Source organism: Hirundo rustica, chromosome 2 (assembly GCF_015227805.2).
Source record: "Hirundo rustica isolate bHirRus1 chromosome 2, bHirRus1.pri.v3, whole genome shotgun sequence".
NCBI lineage: Eukaryota > Metazoa > Chordata > Aves > Passeriformes > Hirundinidae > Hirundo > Hirundo rustica.
This window is the reverse complement of record NC_053451.1, coordinates 57,902,499-57,929,577: the sequence shown is the minus strand read 5'-3', so window position 1 is coordinate 57,929,577 and position 27,079 is coordinate 57,902,499. Positions and strand designations below refer to the sequence as shown.

At 42.3% G+C, this 27,079-nt stretch overlaps 1 protein-coding gene across 4 annotated transcripts in view; it reads right to left on the bottom strand.

The window, feature by feature from the left end:
• Positions 1 to 27,079, bottom strand: part of ELF1 (E74 like ETS transcription factor 1) — an 88,042-nt gene that overhangs the window by 42,597 nt on the left and 18,366 nt on the right. The window contains exon 1 of one of the 4 annotated variants that reach the window (XM_040055706.2): positions 23,770 to 23,895. The exons of the other annotated variants lie outside the window; for them this stretch is intronic. The gene's annotated coding sequence lies outside the window, so the exon portion shown is untranslated. Of the gene's footprint in view, positions 1 to 23,769; positions 23,896 to 27,079 lie in introns of those variants that run through there. 4 annotated transcript variants of the gene reach the window in all.

The window sequence follows — 27,079 nt, the reverse complement described above, 5'->3', positions numbered from 1 at the left end:
CAGCTATGAGCTTAGAAGACTCACGTCTTGGTACTGAGAGCATGCCAAATGAGCTGAAAGATGCCTCCAGCAAGCTATTGGATCCAGTCCCATTTAGGGTTACTAAAGATGACTGTAATCATCCTGCACTCTCTCACGAAATTAATAAGATCATTCGTACATTTAAAATAAGAACCAGCTTAGCTGCTTTAAGATTCAAGTGCAAATCTGAATTTTGAGGTACTGATGAAACAGTTCCAGTCATTCAACATGGGGACAAATCACTTGAGATTGGAATTTCCCACTGATTTCCTAAGACAGTCTTCAGCATCAGCACTAGCCTAGAAATGTCAAAGTTATGACTTAACAGAAATGCAAAGCTGAACCCCCCCCCCTTCTCTACACCATCTTGGATACAGGGAAAAGAGGGGACTGAATGAGAAGAAAGGGAAGATTAAAGACATCACCTGGAAATCCGAACAGAAGGACTCAAAACCATCTCAGGTGAAGTCAAACACATAGATGGTAACCACACCTCTTCGCTCAAATTTCTAACTCCATTCTACCAGCGGAGATTAAGGATAGTTCAACCCAGTCAGTTCACCTTCTAAAGAGCCACATCCCGTTAAGATAATGAACAAGTATCATCATAGAGTCAGGTTTTCTTAAAAAGGAGGGCACAGATGAATGATATTGCAGCTCTCTTAATGCAGAAATCCCAGAGCAACAATTATCATTATATATAGTCCATACCAAGCATAAATGTTAATAGTTTAGTATTCTGTGTCATTCTTCAAGGATTATTTTTACTATTCAGTAATATTACAAATTTGCACAGGACAAGGGATTTGAAACTTGTCCTTAGACCCAGGGCATCTGCATTGATGAAATGACAAGAAGAACAAATTAATATATGTCACTTGGAAAAAAAAAGTTTCTGAAGGCTCAGTATTTCAATTGCTCACATAAATTAAAGGAGAAGAGAGTAGCACTGAGGAAGGAAAGAAACAACATAAGGAACAGACTCGAGTCTTCTGAGAGCATCCATGCTGCCTAGGGCAAACTGTGCAAAGGGCAGCTGACATAATAAAAGCCAACAGAGTGACCTTTGCTGAGCTTTCATTAAGGACAAAGAAATCATCAGTATCAATAAATCCCTGTTTTGCAGCCTGTCTGGAAATCACAGGCTCTCAGTGCACATACAGCAAAGAGGACAGAGAGTAAAAGGGTTTATCTGTTAAATATAAACATGCACACAACCTCAAAATTATACAAAAGCCAGCCAATATCAAAGAAATTAAATGAATCCACTTGATATAAAAACAGATGTTTACTCCAAAGAGAGCAAAAAACACAAACGCAAGCAACAAACTCTTTGCCATCATAAAAAAAAATCACATTTTCATCTCCTTTTTTGCAACTATCTCCTTTCCAGAGTATTAACAGTAATGGCTCCAGCACTGTTTACGGACTCCCCCATGCCTGAAAACCCTTTTCTTCCAATCTCCCATGTTCCCTCATATTTTTCAAGTCTCTTTTATTCAGCACATTTATGTAACACAGCTGTTGTACACAAACCCAGCAACCTGGCAGAGCACTGCTGGGAAAGCTGAAAAAATGAAAGCATGGTTGAGGTTTTGTTCCCCGTGTATCCTCTCCCACCAGCATGCTCAATGTGTCAAGGCAGCCCCAAATCAGTGTAGGTGTGTAGATGGAGAGCACCGTAATTGATTCACGCTGCAGCAACAAAAGATCAGACTACCACCAACAGGCCAGGCCTGAGGGGTGACCTAAAAGATACTGAAGTGAGATAGGCTCTCCTCAGCTTTACTACTGAAGCTCCTGAGCTCCAAAAAAAAAACCATATTTGAGCATCTGTTAAGAGCAAGCCTTCCTAATTTGATCAGGCAAGGAAAGGCCAGGCTGGGTTTTAGTCACCTCTCCGCAATGCTTGCTGCTCTAGCAAAAAAAGTTAGCTGACCTAAAGAAAGGGAGCGAGACACTCCAGGGGGAACAGAGGGTCCAAATCCACTCTGCTTCCCCACTCTCCAGGTAGGAAAAAAACTGAATTTTGTATTTTCCTAGCCTGGCTGCATAGTATAAGAGGTTAAGGAGATGGGACATGACCCATCCACCATGATGGGTTAACTCCATCCCACCTCCCCTCCACAACTCATGTGAGAGACTGGACCTCTTTTCCTCCTTGCCTGCCACCCCCCAGCTGTCCTTCCATCCCAATCAAAACTGTTTAGTGGATTCAAACATCATTTTGCAGCTGCCTGACTTTTGGCATATTAGACACTGAAAAGAGAAGAGCAGAGTAAACTTTTAGAAGTGGTTAAGCCATCACCTGGCTACTCATACAACTTTGAAACTTTTCAGATTTAATTTGGGTTGCTTGAAGCCTCAGGTCACAGATAAATCACTTATTTCAATTACAGTTAGATAAAAGCCATATAACACTTCACTGCACAGCCCCTAGTCTACCTGCCCACACAGACACACGGACCCAGGCACACACGTCAGCTGCAGCTGCATGAACACATTTTCCATCCATGTGCACGTGCATCACATATACACCAAAGCATATGTATGAAATGTGTCCCCTTCTACTGACCTGACTTTTAACTTCTGGTGCAGCTGTTTGGACTACCAAACATTAAAAAAAACACCGAAAACAGTCTCCCACATCTCTATACAACAAGGGGATATGCCAAAGTCCTCTTTCTCTGCTTCCAGTTCAGTCAGCTCTACCCACTGCACATCAATGCCCAAGTGCCACCAGGAAAATATTTAGCTTGATCTTCCCCTCACCCACTGAGAGCCAAACAAACAAGATGAACTTCCCCCTTGCCTTAAAAAGGACACCAAAAATGACAGTGCCCCCCCAGGCAGTACATGTGGACAGCACACAATTTGCCAAGCCTGCAAGAATTCCACAGACTAGGGAATGGAGCAGCACAAACATCTCAGGGAAGTACGAACATCCTGGTCTTGGAAAGCTGACATCTGTGCACAGGCATTGTCAAAAAGAGAGAGGAGTGTAAGTCAGGCCTTCACCAATGAAAAATGCTGGCCTCAAGCATGCTCACCATCACACCGAGCTCCCTGGCAACCAACAGTATGACTGCCTATCTTTCTTAGAATTCTCTGTACGACTATCTAAAGATCTCTTATCCTAACAAAACCATAAAAAACCAAAACCCCGTTTTGTTACGGGGAATGTTTCTGAAAGCATGGTCTTGTTCAGCAATGTAATATGGATCCAAGGACCAGCTGAAAACATAACATTCATAGCAAAGACCCACTTCTCCTCTTGTTACTGCATAATGGTACACGAATAAGCTAATGTCCAGTAAATGCAGAGGCTGGGAAGTGTGGTTTCCCGGTCCAAAACTCTTGGCAATCACTAACATGGTCTGCCCCTTGATTCTGCCTTTTGTAGTTAAATCATCACTATCTGTAAAGAAAGGAAAAAATCAGGTGATCGTATTTCCCGGCTAATAAAATAAGAACAAGGAGACATTCAATTAAGGAGCAACTACTTTTGAAAGCATGGAAGGAAAGCAATTAAAAATGCATCAGCCTAGATGTACTCGCTCAAACTCCTTGCTACAGACACAACAGAGGTCAAAAGCTTAAGAAAATTGTAAAATGTTTTAAAAACAGCTCAATGTAATTAGACCAAACCAGCACCATTACATAAGGATTTCTTTTTAAACAATGGAAAAGAGCTGTCTTAACAAACGACAAACCTTCAGTAACGCAGATTGCAATCATATGTCTCTAAATGCAGGATTTTGCTGTAATTTTATTCCTGTTAACTGCTCACTTTTGGATTTAGATATTCTCCACCAGAAAAATAGTAATATATTAAGCACTGCAAAACCAGACTGGATGGACTACAAGTTGGATATGACCCTGCAAATGTCCACTTAGTCCAGCTCATCAAGCGGTAAGTGATACTAATTATGGAGAGAAAGGAAAACAAAAGATCTCTCATTACTTCCTCTCCTACAACAATTAGTATATGCTATTATATCCAATAGTAAATTTGCAGAGACAGGACTGGTTTTTTATCTTGTAATAAGATAACCAAATTACGAGCATTAATAAGTAACATTAGTATCAAATGTATCTTCCTATTTTTCACACTCCACAAAAGTCTCAAAAAGCTGTTTAAAAAAAGATACCAAGAAAACAGTAAATTGATGGAATCCCAAATCTGGTGCAGAAATTTTTGCAAACCAAATGTATTATGCCAGTGATACAAAATAAATGTTTTAAAAGGCACCCTTAAGTGGCTTCTGGCATTTAATAGCACCTTTTATGGAGCATTAAGACCACAAGCCTATAAGCATCTATAACAACAGGGCTGTGGATAAGTCAAATTTCACTGATTTCCAATGGAAAGATCACAATACAGAAAGAGCTGAAGGGCTGAGCTCCAAGACAGCTAAAACAGGATATGAGGAAACCTGTAAAAGAGGGGTGGACGGAGGAAGAACTGTTTGACCCTTAAAGATTTTATTCTTTTGATTAATACATACACAAAGGACAATTAAGTAGTGGCAGTGGGAGGAAGAAAAATCAGAGAAACTAAACATAATTGCTTTGGAAGGGTGCCAAACTTCACAAATTACCAGTTTCTAGTCCATACCCAATACTGACATAAAACTGTCAATCGCTCCCTAAAAACTATTTTGCCCATAAATTAGCAACACTGTAATTTTAAAATCACCTGCAAGTAAAGTTAAGTTTACTAAAGAAAAATGGATGGCCAAAACAATAAGTGGTTTTTTTAGTAGCACTATAAATGAGCACTATATATATATATATATAAAAAAATATTAAAGAGGAAAACAAAAAAAAGAGGCCAACAGAGATCAAGTTCAAGTTGAAAGTTTCTTATTCCAGGCAACCTCTTCCAGCCAAGCATCAGTAATTCTAGATCAGGGAGTTAAAACTCCCACAGGACTTTTTCAGCATTCTGCAAAAGTTGCTACTGGACCCAGCTCAGTAAAAATCACATTACAACTTCTTCAACAGAGATTTTTAGTGTTCTGTGCATTTTGTTTTGCATTTAATTTTTTAAAAAACTCTTCTAACTGCAATGTCAAGCACAACAAACAAAATATTTTAATAAGTTCAAAATGACTCTCTGACATAGTCATAGAAGTGCTGTGTGATTTGCATTTCTATGTTTGAGTACTTAAGCAATTTTCAGAAATATGAATTTAATTGATGTGCAATGTGCACCAGCTAGAAAGGGGCATAAACTAATCCACACAGAACCCGCTGAGGCCTCCCTTTTCCCAAACTCACAGACCTGGACTTCAAGCCTCAGTTCCGTAATTTGCTTTTGTCAGCAATGTTTATGTTCAAGGTTGCATTTGGCAGGTGCCAAGTTGAGAAATACAAACTTAATATAAATAAAACTTACCTTTGCAGCGTCTTAAAAAAATCTGTATGAATTCTGAGCAGATTAGGCCATGTTTCTGTTGTTTGCCTCTCATTTGCTGTCAGCTGTCAGCAAAGTGAACCGTCAAAAGCCTCTAGAGCAGGCTGGTATTAGTCAGCTAGACTTGAATTTCCAGTTCTTTTACATTGCTGTCTATTTTCCTCCATTAGGTTAGCCTGTCCTACCCTGGTATCAGATTACAGGGAGCCAACATTTATAGCACCTTGCAAAACAGTCGAACATATCACATACCTGAGTCTGCCTATACCTGTTGCCCTCAATGCTTAACCCTTTCTACCAACAGAAGAAACATTTATTCTAGACTGTATCACCCACAAAACATTTGGAGCAGAGGAGTAATTTTTCCTTCTTTCCTCAGAGCTACAGGATGGAGTGAGATTTCAATTTAGGAACTGCGGAACACAGGCAGGCTATACCAAGAACAAAGGCTCCAAGATGCCCACAAGAACAAACCCGCATATGCAGACCCTACCTCCAACAAGAAGCCTGGTCTGGAAGCACTTGCTGCTTATCTCAGCAGGTCTGAGAAACCCCAGCCGCCATTCCGGGTTCAAGATCATATAATTACACTGATTCCTTGCCTGCCCTCAGAGCCTGCTGCTAGCACAGGAGGCAGGCAGGCGTGTTCTCAGCACGTAATCGCAACGGCGCAAGGAGATGGTGCTTCCAGCCCACGGCTCCCCCAGCAACACTGGCTTCCTTCTGCCCAGCCAGGATGTGGTGCTGCCTTGGGCTCGGCTGTTCCACCATCTATCTCCCTGATGGCTTTTAGCCCAATTTCCCGCTCTGGAAGGTGTCCTGCTAACCCTGTTTCCACAGACGAGGGCCTACAATTCAGACAGTGGCAAGTCAAACCCTGCAATGCTGAAACACAAGGAGCAGCGATTTCCCTCTTTACACAAGATGCCATCAGCTGCAGTGGTAGTGCTTCAGAGGACTACACAAGGTATTTTATGTGTTCTTGTATGACAGGTACCTTAGCATTCCTACGTGCTCATCATGCACCTTGGACATAAACAGAGTTTTAACAAGTGAATATGCATATTCTTACAACTCATCCAAGGTTGTTCAGACATCCTCCTTCTTGGGACCAGTGGTCCATTTTGTTAAAACTGAGAATATAGGGTGATGCACCATTACACTCTAACAAGCAAGCTAACTCAAGAGAGCAGAGACAAAACACACAAGAACAACTCTAATTACATGCTGCTTTAATTTAAATCTTTACTTAAATAACTTTTACTCCTTTAGATAAGAATCACAGACCCAATCGAGGCAAAGCAAAAAATAAATGGCTAAGAGGGCTAGTAATGAGAAACAGTACAGCCCATACCTGAAAGCACTGCAAATAACACTTATCTATAAACTGCTCTAACTCAGCACTACACAAGCATTTTGGTCTTCGAGAGATTCTACTCATTTACAAGAACACTTTCATTTATATTTAAGTTAGCACCGTGGTTGACAATGACACGTGAGTAAAATATAGATACATATTTCCGTCTTTATAAAGCTTATCAGTTAAAACATGTTTTTGCAAACCATGCCGGAAGCTTTTTAATCTATTTGCCGCAAAGATAATAATTTAAATTTACCCATAAATATAAGATATTAAATACTCACTCAAATATTTCCAATAGCTACACCACAAGAATTAATCTGCAAGAACTTTTGCACCAGGCAAGAAGTCACCTGTTTTCTCCAATCTGTAACCAGTCAGAGCACCTACACAGTGCCCCAACATACGCTTTCCCTAAACATCCTCAAAGGTCCATTTTGTCACCCATTCAGTCACAGCAATTGAGATTACTTACTTTCAGAAGTTTTTTCTGAAATAGTCTGATGAGTGAACAAAGGCAAGTAGTATTGTGAATTTTTTGTTTTTAAGGGCTTGGAGAGTCCAACACTATTCCTAACACAGGCAGGGATTTACTCATGAGGTTGGGATGGGAAAGACAAATCTCTATCAGCAAATCTCTCGGAAAAATTAAGGTACATCTCCTACTGTCAAAATCACAAGGTGATACTTGCACTGAGTTTTCATATAAATTCAAAAAACCCCAAAAAGCAACAAAAATGACCAACCCAAGAAAAGGTGACAATACCTCCTAACATCTCACAAGCAGAATTACTTAATTCAAAAGTCTGTAGAAATGGCAATGAAAGGTAATTTAAGAAGAGGTGCAAAGTACCAAACCATACCTACAATCTGGCAGACTGATAAGGAACAGCTGCACACAGGGAAGTCAGAGACTCCTGAACTCCCTCCCACTAACCACCAAGTCTGAGGACTCTGGGGTAGTCCTTTTCACTGTTTGTCTTTTCTAATATATTTCTCTGGGGGTTTTTAGCACAAGAGCATTCAACTTAATTTTTGGCTTAAACAGGTTTTTTACAGTAGCTCAGACAGCATTTATGTAGGCCAAGGCAGACCTGGTCTCTTAAACAAGACACCAAAACAAAACACATCTTTAAGAGAGTCTCTCAAGGTAAGACATTTGTTACTTCATTCTGAGGTGAAATCTACTGCCTGATTTCCAGTGTATCATAATTTACAGATCACTGTAGCTGCAATTCACGTCATCTAAAGCCTAACCAAAAAAAAAAAATTGAAATTTATTGAAATTTGAAACAGACTGAGGGACATAAGCTTTTAAATTAGGGAAGGCTGTAACTGTGTATTTTCCCTCAGAATGAGTCACAGCTCACCAAAGAGAAAGACAAGAAGGAACAAATACTCCAGATATTCTCAAGTAGAAAAACAATAGGTAAGATCTGCACCATGCAGGAAAGGGAGCCAAGTCACCTGCTGACCTATTTGCTCTGAACTCAAAGAATACTTTTCAAAACATTAACTTAAATTTGAACTTGAGATTGGATACAACTTTAAGAAAGTACCAACACACACACAGCACTGAGAAATGGAGGGAGGGACATGGTCTTGGTTAGAAAATGTGAGTATTACATAGCCAGAGGGACTTCAAAATAAAACAAAGGGGGGGTGGGGGGGGGGGGGGGGGGCAAACAAAAACCAACCAAAAAACCAACAAAACCCAGACCTTAGGCTCTTGCTGCAACTTGTTTGGTACACAAACCACCTTGTTACTAGACAGCCAACTACTTATGGGTGTGGAGCACATAGCACAAAGAGTTCTATGTGCAGATTATATCTCATCTCATCCAGCATATACACACTAAGTATCTCCCCATTGCACAGGGAAAAAAGCAACACAATTCACTTGTCTCTAAACCTGCCAGAGATTACTCCTTTATCACCTACAGAGAACCTGCAGGTTTGAGCTTTTTATCTCAAATCTTGGTCATCATTTTTCCTTCTTTCTCTCTACTAGCATCTTCAGCATTATCACTTGATATGCTTTAAGAATAACATTTTAAGAGGCAAATGCTTCTTCACTGTTCTTATTTCCCTCATCTCACCCAGCTTTTCAAAAGGTAATCATTATCTTTTAGGTTCTAAGTCAGAAATTCACTCAACTGTGCTGTTTTCACAGAATCACAGAACTGTGGGCTCTCAGGAAAGCAGAGCAAAGGGGGAAGAATCATATCCCTCACCCTGCTGGCCACACTGCTTTTGATGCAGCCCAGAATGCAGTTGGCTTTCAGGGCTGCAAGCACACACTGTTAGGTCATGTCCAGCTTTTCATCCCCCAGTCCCTGGACTTGGAGTATGATGGTGTCTTTGCTCCTTAATCCTGCACAGGAAGAGTCCTGAACCAAATGCCTTTTTAAAAACAACGCCCTTCACCTATTTGTTCAATATTGCCCTTTCCCAAAAGCCGCTGCTGGGTTAAATCAATGAGGTGCTGAAGGCTGCCTGAATTGCAGAAGCAGCATCAACAGTAGGAAGAGTACAGACATTTTTGCTGTACTGAACATGCATCCAGGACATAACATGTTACAGCCCCAATAATTTAAATGTCTGCAGTAAAAATCCAAACAGAGAATATCTAAAATCATGCTTTTAAAACCTCCTCAACATGAGAGACTGCTTACACAGTTGTAGTGGAGAAGAACATTCACCCAAGACATAATTAAAAGTTAGTTTCTTGGACTTTTAAGCCCCCAATTTTAATGCACTCTGAAATGCAATATATTCATTCAAGTTCTTCTAAAAATGCATATGCTTTGTGATGTTTAGCATAATTACAATAATAAATACATTAACTCGCAGCTATGCAGAATAAGACAGAAACTAATATTCCCATGCCATTTGTACATTTTTCTTTTTACAGATCAGGGTAGCCTAAATTTATGTTATAAAGTATTTGCATGGGGTGGGATTAAGAAGGGAGACTATTAGTCTGGGGAATTTCAAACTATTGAACTTGGCTATTAAGAGAATATAAATTATCTTCTGACTTGTTAGAGTAACAATTCCCACCATGGGGATTCAAACAGTGACAAAGCACAACTTAAAGACCAACAAGATTAAAATAAAAAAAGCAAAAAGATTCCTCTTAAGAGTGTTAAGGAAAAGGAACAGGGTCTGCAAAGGTCCCTCCAGGGAAGGCAGTGTCTGGACAGGCCAGTATTTCTCATTTCGTAATGTCTGGGGAAGTGCACACTGAAGCCTAAGTCACTCTCATATGAGCACACACCTGCTCCTGGGAGACACAGCAATCCACTGCTAATGAAATAGACTTGACACAGAATTTATGAGTGTTGCATGAAAACACATACAGAATCAGTGTATTCTGGAAACTTTCAGAGCTCCCACAAACCAGGTGTAGAGAAATTCAAGCCTCACTTCTTCCTCATTTCATCATTCAAGTTCCCATGTCGTTTGCAGAACTAAAAAAGGCATCAGAGGTGGCTGCTGCGCATGTGCCTGTGCCGTCCAGCTGCAGCCCCTACCACTGGGCTCTGTGAGCCAGCCTGACTCCCCAGCTGTGGGAAGGAGCAAGGCAAGGCTGGGGTGGGGGGGAAACCAAATCATCTGGGGAAAACGCAAAATCATCCCATCCCCTTCTGCTGAGATGTGTGCCCAGCTTGGTCTCATTCTGCAAAAGGAAGCAGCGCAGTCTCGCCACAGCCAGTGGCTTGGAGATCTCTTCCTACCTCCCCTCAGCTCTGCAGGGCGAGTAATACAGATATTTCAGCATATATTTGCCCCTTCCCTCAAGCATTGTCTGAATGGGGCTGTTGCACAAGTCCACTCATGCCTCCCAAAAGAGAAACCCTTACAGTGTCACACACAGAAGGGGAATTGAGGAGACATATTTCTCCTACAGCAGCTTTTCCCCATTTTAACCCACAAGGATAAGATTGTTCCTAGCTCTCCTTCATTCTAAGAACCTCTAATGCTTCCGTAAGGAAGAACTGAGATTGCTCTAAGTCTTCCATAATGGGAGCAAAGGTAGGCTGCATCTCCTGAAGATGAAAGGTCCTTCCTTAGGTCACATCTGACTTCACTAAATTATCAGGAGTTGATGCAGGCCCCAATGCAGAGAACCAAGAAATTATTTGGATTGGAAAGGACCTTTGAAGATCACTGAAGTCCAACCCCACTGCCAGAAGTAGGAACATCTGTCCATAGATCACATTGCTCAGGGCACTATCCAGCCTAAGCTTGAAGACTCCAGGGATAGGGCATCCACAACTTCTCTGAGCAACCTGTGCCAGTGCCTCTCCACCCTCATTGTCAAAAATATCTTCCTTATGTCCAATCCAAATCTAGGCTCTTTCAGTCAAAAACCGCTGTCCCTTTTCCTGGCCCTACAGGGCTTGCTAAAACGTCTCTATCCTTCTTGTAAGTCCCATATATACACTGAAAGGCTGCAACAAGATCTCCCCGGAGTCTTCTCTTCTCTGGGCTGAATAATTCTCTTAGACTTTCTTCACAGGATGGCTGTTCCAGCCCTCTGACAATATTCACTTGGGTCTCTGGGAAAACAAACATTCCAGCTTTTCTTGCAGCACCACAGCCTCATCACGCAAGAAGCTCCTCAGCAGACATCATCTCTGTTACAAAACCCCACAAATTATCATAGGAACCAGAGGCAGAATGTTTTTTATGTATCACTTCTAACCTACCCTTTCCTCTCCCAGTATAACATTCAACCCATACAGAGTCAGGAGGAAAAAAAAAGGAAAAAAAAAAAAAAAAAAAAAAAGGAAAAAAAAAAAAAAAAAAAGGATTAAAAAAATAACAACCTACCCTACACCAGAAAAACAAACATAACCCAAACAAACAAAAAAAGAAGAAAATGAAACTAACAAAAAACTATACAAAACACTCCACAATAAAGAACTAAAAAACACAACCAAGTGAAAAAAGCAAAAGAAGAAAACGTAAGGGAAAGCTGAGTGGTAGATGGAAGATAACCAGTACAATAAACAAGGTAACGCAGAGACAGGCTACGTTACCTAGTTTCTAATCCATCCTTTAATTTATCCTCCACCCTCCTTTCTTTTTTTCATTTCTGTTGTCTAACATTTCATCTGCTTCTGCAAAGTCTGAGTTGTTTACTGTGACCATAAATACAACAAAATAATATCAGAACTGTGTGGGGGATGGGTAAAACCCCCCAAATCTATGCCTTTTTTCAAGATGCAATACACTTCAAGAGGTTTTGTGGAGGTTTTACTCTGTGTTCCCCTCAGGGCTTGTGCCCTGTTCGTATCTTTCCTTTCTCAAACATGACAATGCTGAGAAAATAAGCACTAAAAAACAGAAAGGGAGAAAGGCCAGCAGAATCATCCTGTCGCTGTGAAAGGCTTCCAGTGCGGCTGTGTTAGAAACGTGAGAGCTGGTGCCTTTGACAGAGGCAAAATGCCAAGTTCTGCCCTTGTGGTGCTGGCTCCTGGCCCTGCAGAAATCAGGAGCTCAGAGCGGTGCCCACCTCTGTGAGTGCAGCTCTCATGTGGATGCAAAATCTCTCATGCAGGCTGCGATGCAGAGCGCCCCATAGCCCAACACAAGGCAGGAGAAAAAAGCCTAAACCAACATCAACAAACAAACCCCAAACCCCGTACCCATCCAATCTCACTGCACCTACAACCTTTCTACTCTTCCTCACCCTGGGGAATGTGCCCCTCAGGCTGAAACGCTCTATTTCAAAGAGCATAGAGTACGGAAACATTTTATCACATGGCAAAGACACCCCTACTCAATGCTGGCTAGTTAACAAACATACAGTTTAAGAGAAAAAACAATATTCTCGGAGTTATGCTGTCAGATGAGGAAGGAAAGATCACCAAATGAGACAAAAAGGCTGAACTGTATGCACAGTTTCAGTTCTAAAATAATTTTGATGTGCGGTGTACTCGGTTCTCTAAAATCTGATGCGGAGACAGACAGTACAAAAGTTCTAGTTTCAATAAATTATGTTGCAATAACATACATATCTTCAGAAATCATCCAACCTACATTAAAAAATTACATCATTTACAGCAGAAGGTTTTATGTGCTTTTTCTGCGCCCTTCTAAAAAGCTGTTTAACTGAAAGCCAGAGCTCTCTCAAAACCACAAGTGTATTGAGATGAAAAAAAGAAAAAAAACAAACAAACAAAAAACCACTCCAAAGACCACAGATTTTACAATAAAAACTGGTCAGGTAACATGGTAATTACCTGCCCAGAAAGATATTTGTGAAATTGCACGACTTGAGGCCCAACCTGCCCGTTTCTCAGATGCATTTAAAAAGTCCCACACTGGCAGCTGTGAAAAACGAAACACTGGACCTCAGCTCTCGCTGTGTTAGGATAACTCCCATGGTTACTCTCTTACAACTCGCGCTTCAGGAGTTCAAGTCCCGCTTTCTATTGAACTACATAAACCCTAGCCTTTACTCTCAGGTGTCTAAAGAAGGGGCTTGGGGGGACAAGAAGGCCCCAAGCGCAGGGGCACAGGGCACGCCGCTGAGAAGACAGTTGGTTACACAATGGCTGCCTGGGGCAGGCGGCGGCGTTTGTCTTCTCTGGCGCATCTGCTCCCCTGCTCGTGGTTTAACCGACAGGAAGCGCAGCCCAAGATACGCGGGCCCAGCCGCCGGCGCTTCCTGCGCGCACAGCCGGGTCTGCGCCCCTCCGCGGGCCGCGGCCGCCCGTGAGGAGCAGGGACTCGGAGTCACCTTCTGAAGAAACAGAGAAAAAAAAGAAGTAAATTAGGCCCACATGCAGAAAACCAGCCAGATGGATGGATAAAGAAGCAAACAGGTCAAGCGTACTGAAATGGGCCCCAGAAGGCCACCAAAGCAGTGTACAAAACACTGGTGGCACGATCTCGTCTAACAGGACCCAGGACAACAGGCAGGCCAGCTGTGGAGGTTTTCCAGTCTGGTCTTCCTCATCTAGGCTTGTACACCACCAAGAAACCGAATTACTTTACCTAACTATGAAATCTTTTTTAAGATTTTTTTTTAAATCTTCAGATCTGAACCAAAACCAGTGGCAAAAAACTCATTTCCAAATACAGCACCAGCCTTTTCTACGACCACCCTGTCCTAGAAATGGGGACAGGTTAACAATCCACAGGGCTTTTCCAACAGTAATACCTTGAGTAACACACCTATTAGTGTACTGCAAAATTGAAACCCTGAAGAAGCATTTGGTAACCACATACTAAGCACAAAAACCAACTGCTAGACAAAGCAGAATTTTAGTGAAAAGCAGAAACTCCAGTACAGCTATAATTTCTATAGTATCTATATGTGAAGCAATATGCTATCAGCTCCTCTCTAAGTTGCCTTCTGCTCAGTTTTAGATTTCCCCATAATATCATCTGTCAGAAAACACAATCTCCTCAGTCGACCTAAAAACTGTATTTCATACAGGATGACAAATTGTTAACATGGCCTCATATCCTTCCTCCATCAATGGCCAACTGGTGGTACAAAACAGAGGGAAACCAATTCTGTGCTGTTATCTGCAGGGTTACCAATTAAAGCAACAGAAGACATGTCAGTCATGTAAGTCAGTCAAGTTGGGAAATATATCAACCACTAAACATTTAGCTCATTTAACATTATCATGTACTGCTGCAGCCTAGGAGAATTTTCTGCATACACTTAGAAGCAGTACACATCTTCATTGGATTTCAAGGAGTATCTGACAAGGTCCTCCATCCTAACACAGTCTCCATCTCCATCTCGAAACAGTTCAGAATAAAAACACCTTCATCTGGTGATTGGCAATCTTAGTAGAACAGCCACCTCAAAGTCAGAGGTTCGCAATTCCCTGAAAATAAACAGAGTCCAAATTCTCCTCAATTCTAACTCAGAAACATATTCCTCAATTAGTTTCCTCTGATAGAGCATATTTTGTCCCTGGCTTTCGTGTGCTCCCACATGAGCTCTGTGCCTACCTGGGTTATTCCACAGAACCACAGGTATCCCCTGCCTCAAAATACAGGACTCCATCACTCCAGGTCACCAAACGCTTGACCACTTCATGCCTTGGAAATCAGAATGAAAGCCCAAAACTAGGACTCATTAGACACTAAGAGAACGTTTGCTTCAGCAGCGCTTCTGAAATCCACTTAAGACGTATGTCCCACCCTTGACAAATACTCAAGTAATCCCAAGCAGTCAACAAATTATTTTATATATATATATATAAAAAAGAGCAATGGTTGCTCAAAAGCCTTTCTGAACAAAAAAGCCTTGCAGCACGAACTGAACCTTACTAAATTTTGCTGGATTGGCAAAAGGAGAACTGAAAAAAAAAAAATATTTTCCATCTCAGATTCCAACAATACTACATAGCCAAGAGCACTTTGCAGATTTGCTTCTTAGTTCCTAAGTCACATTGGTCATATCTTGCAACATGTACTGGCAGGATTCAGTGTTTTCCTAAGAAAACTGGTGTGGCAGAAGCTGACACTGGTCCAGAAATGGTTTGCTCTCAAGCTGGATACTCTTTAACCCTGAAAGTTCATCTGTGTCCTGCTACAGAACAACAGATTTTATCACAGCAAACACTTCAAAATTCTCATACATATTTATTCTCATGGTGCATTACTACAGTACTAGCTCTAAGAATAACAAACACAAAAAGTAATAGTTACATGCAAATTCATATCTATTATATGAATTATAGATTATTAATTTAGAAACTTAATGTAAGAAGCATAGGACTAATATAAGTGGGAAGGTGAATGTTCATTTATGAATTATTTTGAGGCACCTTAAAATCATCTAAGTTTCCAAGCTCTGTATAGTTAAGCAAAAATGCTAAGGTAAATGTTGTGGTATTTACATTTATAAAAGCAAAACAAAAACCAGGATGACTTTACTCTTAAAAGAGTGAAAATTTATCACTTGAGACTGCTGCTGCACGGCATCAGCAAGGTACCCACATGCTCCTGCATTTGTTCTTCAGACTCAGTTAGCTAACACGGGAGGAGAACACAGAACGGCTTTTCTGGCAGAACAGCTATGAGTCAACTTGCCTCATGTCTCTGCACCTAACAGCCCAATCACCTTGTTCCAGTGTGTTTTTTGGGAAGGTACGAGGGACCACACCTCACCAAAGCACTGTGAAAAGAGAGGAGCAAAAGTGAAACCAAGTTGACCGACAACCGCTGACCAGGCTCCCCGGACAGAAAGAAACTGCTTCCATGGATTTCTACTGGTTTTCACCAGCTTCAGCAGAGGCAAATATGATTTTTAATGTTACTATATCCCTTTAATAAACACCCCAAAGAAGACATTTTCCAGATAACCGAGGAATTTTTTACAGTGTTGACTTATCAAGCAGAGCACAATAACCAGCCATTCTGTTTGCACTACAAGGCAGTACAGTGCAATGAGTTAATAATTTATCATGGCATTGCTCTTGGCAACTGACCATAATCAACTTCTAAAATTCTTCCTCATTCTTACATTTTTAGCCTCAGCAAGAATATGGCACCCTTAGAACCTCAGCCCTACCAGAACACCTCTTAGCTGAAGTAAGAGGTTTAATCTTCTTGAACACCTGTTTTCCTTCTGGATTGTTTCGGGCTCAGAGCAAAGGTCATCATTTCATTTCAATAACCTGATTCAGCGGACAGGAATAACTAAAATATTTTTAAACAAAGCAAGAAGTTAACATTCTTTCAAAACTGCAGCAATGCAGTTCTCATCCCTGCATTTCCTTCCCCTCACTTTACTTCTCTGAAGCAAAAAGAACAAAAAGGCCCAGCTTCTGCCTTCACCAAAAGCTTTTATTTGCACATGATCCCAAACTACCAAGCAAACACCTTTTCCTCCCATTGTACATTATCGAGACTTATGCCTTTACATAACTTCGGGCAATACTTAATTTATTAGTTACCACATTCTTCTCAATCAGAAGCATCTAGCTGTGGTGTTCAGACAATTCTTTGGAAAACAAATTTTGATGTGACATGTAGAAGAGGGGTAGCCAATCATCCTAAGTATCGCTCTGCTGAAGCACTGGCCATGAAAAACGGTCCTTTTCCAAGGACAACTGTGCTATTTTGTCCCTCCCCTTATTGCTCAACCCCACCTCTTACAAACTCCACAGCTCCACCACTGTGAAATCAATCCCCAACCTGGTTCAGTCAACCAGCCCAGCAACTTCTGTGGCATTGGTATCTGACTTGCCAACTTGGCTCATCTTGGCTGAACCAGATAAGGAAAAGGTTGCTCTTGCAAACAGCTTTGACTGCGGATAGGAGGGGAAGGCAATAAAGCACTAGGAAACAATCTATTCTGTCAGCAAGAAAAAATGAGGATGGCAGTCCTCAAGCAACTGGATGAGTGCATCTGCCAAGGAAACATCTAGGAATGACCATGCCCACCTCTGACTGTTTCGCTAAAGGCACATTTTAAATTAAATTAGACTCGTGCAGGCTCACAAAAACATTCACAAAAACATAGATCTATAGTTTAAACTGCAACTTTACCTTAACTAATACAGCTTTACTGTTGAGTCTTACCTAAGGGCCAGCTAAGGGCCTGGGCAGACGCTAAATGAGCTGTTTAAGGATTTACAACCCATCACCTCCAGGACAGTTCCCTATCCCAGCAAAACTTGCTTAGCCCAAACCTCCCTCCTATGCTCCAGGGCACATCCACGCAAACCGCTGCTGCATGGGTTTAATGGGATGTGCCACCAAGCCAGCAGGGAAGATACATACGCTGCCTTCACTTATGAGTGAAAAAGCAGCTGGTGTGGCGCTGATGCACCTTCAGTGTGCACCTAAGCTCTCTAAGCACATGGTATGTGAAAATACCAGAGCCAGCATCCAGGCACTAGCATTATTCTCCCATCTAGTTAATAAATACCAAGCTTGCTCATGACAGACAGCGTAACAGGTTCTCCGAAGGCACCCTCTGTCAGAAAGAAACTGCTTTCTCCACACAGTAGCGGTTTCATCCCACCTAGAGATCCTCATTTATGGCAGCAAAAATGAACCCACCAAACTTCACATTGATTTTTTTTCTATTTCCTTTTTTACTGCCTTGTTGCATCTGGGCAGCATGCATGCACGCACCAGTAGTCCTGGGTTTTCTCTCTCAAGGCAATGGGATTTTATCCAGCTAGTTATTTGCAAGTAATAACTGCTACTGTCTCTCCCCTCAAATGCACAGATTTCACATCATCATATATCAATAAATGTCATCACGGCTTTTCTGTTTATGAAGCCTAAAAGTGCAAATTAACAAAACACTTCCAAAGCCCACCTGAATACGTGGCACCCATAAGAGACACTTGAAACTTTACAAACAATAGAATCCAGACACAAAATATGCCCTTCTAGCTACATGGCTTCAAAAGCATTAAACCATTTCTGCAAATACCCCTGTTATAATTTTTTAAAAAAATAAATAAATAAATTTTCAAGTCCAAGACCTTACGTCGTAGTTTGGCAAAAGTTTTTCGATATTTCTTACTGTTGAGAATTATTTCTAGTCCAGTACCACTGAAACAAGATTTAATACATACTAAAAGACAGTTAGGTCTTTATAAAAACAAATGGTAGAACATTGCATTATATCAAGCATTCATAATCAGATATGTGTATTTCAGAAGTACCTAATAAGAAAAACATTCTGCCAAAAGTAACTTTCTTGCTGCTTTTTTTCTCCAGAAATCCCTTCACAGTCCATATTTAAATGGTCTAAATCAAATGGTTTCTGCATAAGAATTATAGAACTGTTTTTGTTAGAAGGAACCTTTAAAGGTCATCTAGTCCACTCCCCTATGTGAGCATGGACATCCTCAACTAGATCAGGTTGCTCAGATTACAGCCCTTTCAGACAAATTCAAACTGTGTCTCACTTAGTTGCTTCAAAAGCAATTTATTTCACTGTTACTTTGAACTGATACTACAAGAAATACACTTTTTTTCACCGGAAAGGACCAGCACTTTTGAAAATGCTGCAAGCCATCCTCAGCAAACTGTGGACTGTTTTTCAACACGAAAGTATCAGTTTCATTCATATGACTAAACCATCTTTTTTCTGTACAGAAAAAAAGGTGCCCAAATGGATACTTCCCCTCTACAGTTCCTTCTTTGCTCTCTTTGAAAGAAACATTAGCTGGTCTTTAAAAAAAAAAAAAAAAAAAAAAAAAAAAAAAAAAAAAAAAAAAAAACGAACCAAGAGGATGACTTCTCAATACTTCTCAATAGCTCTCACCACCAAGAGACCTGGAGCCCTTTCCTGGGCTCACATAGCTCCCAACAAGCTGGTTCGGAGGCACCGCTAGGCAGGGAAGTGAATTCTTGCAATGTGTCCAGCTTGCAACCCTTTGCCCTCCACAGCCCGTAAGCTTCACAATTATTTTCTTGATAGCTAATACTCTTGTTTGCATGTTTAATTTACAGGCATTGGGACAAAGCCTGAATAGCTACAGAGAGTAAATAGTTTACAGAGGCCCTGGAGATGGGGGAATGATAGGCCAAAACAGAAAATGAATCAAGAGGATGCCAGTGGATAATGTAACCACCACCTCGGAGGACAATGCCCGGCAAATTCTGTCATCAGCAGACAATGTGCAAGCCCTGGTGTCTTCAAGACACAGTTTTCGTAAAAGCCCTTCCTAAGAGGGTCATCTTCTCGTTGGAAAGACAGCCTCCACTAAAAACAAACCATGTCATCACATCCTTGGGAAACTATTCTTGTTAGCTCCAAAATTATGTAGGGCAGCACATGTAGCAGGCACAAAGAGGTGAAAACTGACAGTAACCTTGTCAACTTGCTTTTAACTTGAAATTGAGTCTGGTTGGAAGGGCAAGTTAAGCATTAATTTTCTGACAGTGGCCAGCACTGGGTATCACATATTGTAACTGTAGTTTCACAATCGTATTTTGCTACTTCTTTCCCTAGCTGCTACTTAAAACTGAATAAACACCAAGATAACCGAAAACTGAAGAACAGCAGAACTGACTTTCTACAAAGCTCAGAAGAGCAAGGTAGTTTTCTTCTAGCCTGTCAGCTTTATTCACTGTCAAAGGATCTTGTGAAAAACACAAGTAACTCTAGAGGAACAAACAGCATGATAAAACAGTATATGCTGCCATCATAAGCAAAAATATTTCTTTCTCTCAAGAGCAGACAAAAATTTGAATCACCCAAGCTCACCTCTTTCTTCCAACACAGAAACTCAAGAGTTGTGTGGCATGACATTTATATAAAGCCCATTTCAGAAGTCAAACCATTACCATGCAAGAAGATGAAGGAAATGCAGAAGGAGCTCACAAGTGAAGCGATGAAACCGTTAGCACACTAACGGCAACATTCAAAAACGGCAGTACATTCCCCTCAAAACAAAAAATGTATTTGGTATATTCACACAGAAATGTTGATGATGAGTTAAATATAGGGTATTCTAGAAATAGACTAAAATATCTAATTATAGATTAAGACAGTGACATTCAATCCATCCCAAAGCAACTCTTTCCCACAGTTTCTGACCTATATACTTAGCATTCCTATTGCTAGCAAATTATCCTAAACATATTATCTTTTCCCCCAATACAGAGAGAAATAATTTTTACATGCAAATTTAGGAATTGGAGGTTCTTTCCAGGCTAACAAAACTACTATCAGTTTCACATTGAAGCCTGCTTGAACCTAGCACAAACTCATCCATGACGCAAGAGGAGAGTGATCTCTTTAAGAACAAATAAATGACCTGAGCTCCAGCCCTCTGATTCAACACTGAAGATGGCTGACAGGTAAGCACACCAAGGTAAGAATGCATAAACTTTGGTCCCTATCCAATGGGATCCTCTCAGCACAACCACTGACACAGTGGGAAGCTTTGCCAAAGGACAGGCTCATACTGAAGAATAAATCGTTTTTACCCCTACATAGATTAGCCAGGTCAGGTCAAGAAAGTGAAAACATCCAGAGCCTTTCACACGGCTGCTGCAGACTTTTGATAAGCAAAAGACTTAAAATTCCAGTATGTATAGTCTCTGTCAACTGCTTTATCTGTGAAGAAACACTTACTTAAGATTTAAGAAAGCAAGATTTAAGAATGCAAATAATCTCTAAAACACGTCAGTGGCATTAAAATTATAAGCACCATAAACCACTGGCATACGGTAGCAAAGTTTCAGAGCTTATGGTACAGATTGTAACCAAGGCTGGAAAGGTGAACTCCACCTCCTGCCACTCCTGTGCTGAATCACTATGGTGGGGGAAAGTCCTTGCTCCTTCTCGCACACTCAACAAAACTCCAGCGAGCTACCAAAATTGTCAGTGAAAACAATAAAATCTGCAAGCAAAAGCTGAGAAATTTTTACTAACACCTGCAAGAAGAGAAAGCTGTTCTGGAGATCAAAGCTTTTCCTCTGACAGAGAGGGAAATCTTCAATTTTTCTTTCTTTTCTATCAGATCACTGAGCACAGTCCTGCCGCAGTTCCCTCCCTTGAAAATGGCTATGCTGAAATACACCTCATGCATTCGGATTTTTTCACACATCAAGTGTCCAAAAAGTAACACACACAAATGAAGCATGAGTTTGCAGCAATCCTGAAAAATCAGGCTATACCAGGCCAACAACATTCTTCAGATCTGGAAGATCTTTTCTTCTCGTTTGAGGACCAAGACTATGGACCTGACAATTCTAATGTTCAACAGATGAGAAAAGAGCACATTAGAAAACCAACACTTTTGTAAAAGCAGGGATCTGGAAATAATGTTCAAGCTAACTGGCATCTAATGACACCACTCCTATGGCTCTCAACAATCACAAACTCAACCCAAACTGAAAGATCCCTGCCTTGGGGGCGGGGGGTGAGGGAAAGGTGAGTTGGTGGGTTTTGTTTTTGCTGGGGGGTTTTTTTTTTGAGACGAACATGGCCTTCAGCTATACAAAAACTAACACTATTTCTCTGTACCTTCTAACCCACTTCCCTGTCTTCTGGATCTGTCCAAGCTGTCATCCCTAAGTCTTGGGAGGACTTTCAAATCACTTTTTGCTAGCTCCACCACGGTACCACAGATGCGCCTGTAGCCCTAGAAAAGTTCTTGTACAGCAGCAAGAGACTGAACATGGCAGTTTTTGCCTTCAAAGAGGAACTGCTCCCCTGTGAAGCCCTGATCAAGAGAAAGTTGCAGCAGCCACTTACCCTTTAGAACACAAAGAGCCTTCTGACCAAGATAAGCAGCTGCAGCTTGGGAGATGACTTTAAAAGAAAAACTTTAAACCTTCAAGTTTTTAGGGCTGGATGTCTTAACAGAGTCTGGTGCAAAAGAAAGAAGGGGAGTAAAGAGATAAGGAAAGAAAGGATCATGTTCTACCAGCTGCAAGCAGAGAGCCCTACAATCTGAAAATAAAAATCATGATGTTAAAAAGAAAGATGCAAATATATTTAAGAACTCTTTCAGAAAAAAACTTCTATTATTAACTCAAATCTTTTTTTCAAGTGGTTCCACTGTAATTTTATCTGTGATTTTTCAACAAGTAACTAAGCACCAAATACATCTCCCAAACACTTGCAAAACTTGTTTCTTCTAGAAAGAAAAAAAAGCAAAACGTAACATGAAAAGATAGTGAAAACACATTGTACAGTAAGATGCCGAAGGAAGATATGGCTGAATACTGGGAAGGATGAAGACAAGAGACAGCCTCACCCAAAACATGACCATTTACTTAATGGTTGCCTCCCTCTCTCCCTCCCCTGCAACTGATCACAGTACTGAGCAAGACTCCATTATACTTCTCAGGTACAGGCTCTAGACAGTAAATGAACCTGGAAAGTATTCCCCTGTGCACAACAGCAAGTGCCCTATCATTTCATTTTCAGTAAGAAGATATCGCATTTGATTTCTCAAGTGACAGACTGAAATATAGGGTCCAAAGTTATACACGCAGTCAAAACTTCTAAAGAACATTTTCTCACAACAAAAGTGGAAGCAGTGATTCTTTTTCAAAATACTTTGCTAGAGTTCAGAAGTACCTAATTAGGAGAATCAAGGTGGTTTTCATCCACTGAAAGTTTAAGAGGCAATTTGACGCACCACAATTACCTCCAAGATTTTCTTCTCCCATTACAACTATCACTTAGCCTATTTTCTAATTGGTCTGCCATGTACACCATCACCATAACTTCCATTTCTTAATCATTTTCAGGGAAAGGTGAGTACCAGCCCGCATAACAACTTAATTCTTTCTATTTTGAAACGACACCGTGGCGGCTGCCGTTAATGGCTCTGTTTCGGCAGAAAGAGAACTTCAGTTTAAGGGCGCAGAGAATGATCTGTCTTTGAAATGCTATTTTAAATCTGCCATTTTAAAGTCGCCACGGGCCACACCGAACGAACAGCATTGGAGCCAAGGTGCTCAAAGCCGCAGCGCTGATAGGCAACACTCTGCCCGAATCGCTTTGGACCGTGCTCTGCTCCATGCTAGGTGAGTCCGGGCACACGCAGCTTCAGAATAAAAAAAATACGTGTATTTTACAGTCCACTGAGCGGCGGCTGGAGGGCTCAGACTGGCAGCCTGCCTGGCACCCCAGCACGCCTAAAAGGAGACAAAAGTATAAAACGCAGCAGAATTACAAACCAGCTGTCGCACTTGTGCAGCGCGCCGCTCAGAGAAGCACGGCCGCGGTGCCCTTTGCCCGCAGCAACAGGCTCTGCTTCAGGCAGCTCACGGCGCTGCTGCCCCGAGACGTCCCTTTACTCACGGCCCAATTTCTATTTCGTTTTTCCCTGGTGCCGCGCCTTTCCAGAAGTTCCCTCTTCCCCGCAGTTTCTCCCGACGCCTGCGGAGCGCTGCCCCGGGCGCGGCCGCACGTCGAGGCAGCGGCAGCCGCCGCCCGCAGCCCGGAGCGCCGCGTCCCCCCCGCCCGCCCGGCTCTCGCTCCCCGGGCAGCACGTACCGCCCGGCCGCGGGGCCCGCGGCGCCGCCCCGGCCTCCCCGCAGCGTCGTGCAGCTAAAATGGCTCCTGTCGAGAGGGGGAAGTGGTGCCCGGGCCCCGGACGGTGACTCACGGCGGGGCCGGGCGGCTCGGCTCGGAACGACACGACACGCCCCGGGGCGGCGGCCGGCGCTCCGCCGGGCCCGGCCCGCAGGTGGCGGCGGGGTGGGACGGGCCGGCGGCGGCCTCGTGACCCGCCCGGGCTCCGCTCGGCCCGGCTCCCTCGTGTGCGGAGCGCGCCCGGCCCGGCCCGGCCCGGCCCGGCCCGGCCCGCGCCGTCCGGCTCCTGCGCGGCTCCCCCCGATCCTTAGGAAACATCCCACCCCGCTCCCGTCCATGAGTAATAATTCACAGAGTCAATTAGGTTGGAAAAGACCTCTGAGATCATCGTGTCTGACCCATGACCAAAACACCTCCCTGTCAACTAGACCATGACATCAAGTGCCACCTCCAGGGACTGTGACTCCGCCACGTCCCTAGGCAGCCCATTCCAATGTCTAACTTCTGTGATGAAACTCTTCCTAATGTCCAACCTAAACCTCCCCTAGCACGATTAAAGACAGTGCTCTCTCATCCTAAAGTAAAAGAACAAACATTTTTCTGCAGAACATCTCATCTTTTCATGCAATATTATCTTGCTCACACCAAACTGGGTAATCCCTGATAAAGAGTGAAACTTTGGAGGGCCAAAGTATTTGGGGAAATTTAGTTGAAGTGCAGTATCCAACGGAGCACGGACAGAGAGCCAGTGCCAGTCAATTTCTGATATGCTCTTCGTGTTCTTTAAACAAACCCTTGTGCCTAGTAAACAACACGCTGAAAGCCACCTAGCCCACAGCAAGGCAGGTGCTTGCGACAGGCTCTATGATCGCACAGGGCATGCTGAAAGGCCTGACAGAAGAGTAATCTTAAAAATGTGGTGCAGAGAGTGAGGACAGAGTTACTTCCACCTTGTTTCTGTAGGAAGGGTAAGCTCATGCTCTGTTTGCTGGCACGTGCACTGGTTTTCCACAAATCCCCAGAAAGGCAGAGCCCAAAGCAGTGCACCAGCCATAAGGGAATGGATGCACAGGCACCCAAGCCACACAGCCAACCGAGAGGGTGTAACAGCAGGGCAAGGAGCTGGGGGGCGAGGAAGCAGCAAGAGCAACCTTGCAATGAGCAGGGAAGATGAGAGTAAGAAAAACCTGAAGCTACTTCTAACAAACACACTGAGATAACTTCAAATATATTTCACAACAGCTGTCATTAACACTCCCAGTTATAATTAAACAGCAGTCCCACAAGTTTTGCGCTGCATAAAACCCACAGTTTTATGGACATTAGTATCTCCAACTACTGGCTATGTTTAATTAGCAAGAAGAAAATTTTGGGGTTACTTCCAAGTAACTGAGTCCTTACGACACCTGCATGGCACTTAAAAGCAAAATGGGGTCCCAGTTTATTGTTTAAAGGGCAGTTACGCAGGTACGATTTTATTAGATATAGTTTATCATCCTGTTTTTGCAGCCCGCTTTAGTGAAAGATCTGAAAAAAGAAGCATCAGTACACTTTTTATGACTTACTGGTTAAAAGCATCAATTAAGTCAGTACTAAAATATCGTCACTACAGCTCTTTATCAAAAGACTTCTTTTGTATTTCTCAGCTGAAAAAAGTCCATGAGGAGAAAACACTGTGGCATTATTTCAGTCACTACCTCTCATAACAGATGTATATTCCTTCTCTCCAACAACTTAAGTCTAATCCAATCTTACATCTAAAAGCATTTGCTTCTTGTGCTGCAGACCCCTTTGTAAATCATAGGGCACGGAGGGAAGAAATCTGACCCAGGTGCACAGCAGTTATAAGGAACGGTAACATTGGCACAGGGAGAACACCATTTTAATTATTAAACAAAGTCTGATAGTTATGTTTTAGAGAAGAAAGAAACAACACATTCTTATCCAGTCAATCAACTAAATTGAAAAAATTATTTTGTAGTGATGTATTAGCACAAACTATGCTAACATTGTGCCACTTCTAAGCTAAATCTGGAAGCAGTATTTTTTAAAAGCATACGTAAAATGTAAACATATTTAGCAAGAGAGAATGCAGGTGGATGTTCATCCCTGGGACTGTATCAGGTTTCTTGCTAATTATAATTTTGGCTTGAAGAAGTGACCTTGCCCATTGCTGGGATGAGTATTTCCGTGAAACTTAGATCACCGTTTGCCCAAAAGACATAGCTAGACACTGACCAACAGCACAGCTTAAGCCAATTTAAACAGCTTTAGCCCTCCACTCCATCCCAGCCTCATATTCCTCGCACTGAGCTACTCCCCCCACTGTTTCCCAGAGCAAATATTTGTGCAGCCGCACAGCGTGGCAGAGGGTGGAGCCCACCAGCAGAAAAGTTAAGGCTGCACAAACAAGCAAATAAATAAATAATGCACAGTACAATTTTCACGTTGCTCTTGGCCCCAGCTCCCAGAGAAACATATGCCAAATCAGGTGCTCCAAGGGGAGCAGTGCAGCCCAGCAGGACTGTGGTGGCAGCGACCTGGATGGGGCTCTCACTTCTGCTGGCCTCAAGAACCCAAGCAAGCTGCTTCTCTTTTCACACCCTGCTTTGGTAATCTCCTCCCTCCTTCATAACTGGCTTTGAAAGCTACAGGTCTGCAAGGGCGGGATGAGATGGGCTGCCAGGAGGCACAGGAGCAGAACAAAGTAGCTCTCCTGCACAAGGGGCAGCCTGCAATTCTGAAGCCATGCAAGGACACACCAGAATGATGTGCTCTGGAGGTATCCTGCCCCACCTGAAAGACATACCATTCAGTCCCAGAAAAACAAACCAAAAGGAAGGTTTGTGACCGTGTTCAGCTTTCAGTTTTGGATGGGGGTTTGGGAGGAGAAAATACTGTTTTGACGAAGGAAAGGGAGTAGAAAATCTAGATCCAAAAGCTCTTAGTTTTTTATTTTTCTGCTGCATTATACACAAGTTCACCACAGGGGAAGCCCTAGCAAGCCCCCATTTATGTGACATCCTATGTACCGTTCCTAAAGCAGCTCAAGATGCTGTAACTCCTTTCCACTCTTGCAAGAGGAGATCCCACCACTCTGCTCCCAGCTCAAGCTCAAACAATCACCTCATACAGACTTGGGCCTTCATCAAACTCTGTCTCAAGACTGTATAAAAATCTGATTTAAGAACCTTCTGGTTTGCATTTGTTTTTGTAGGATCCCAGTATCTCAAGCTTTGCAAAATAGTTCATCTCATGTGTCTCTGGAAGG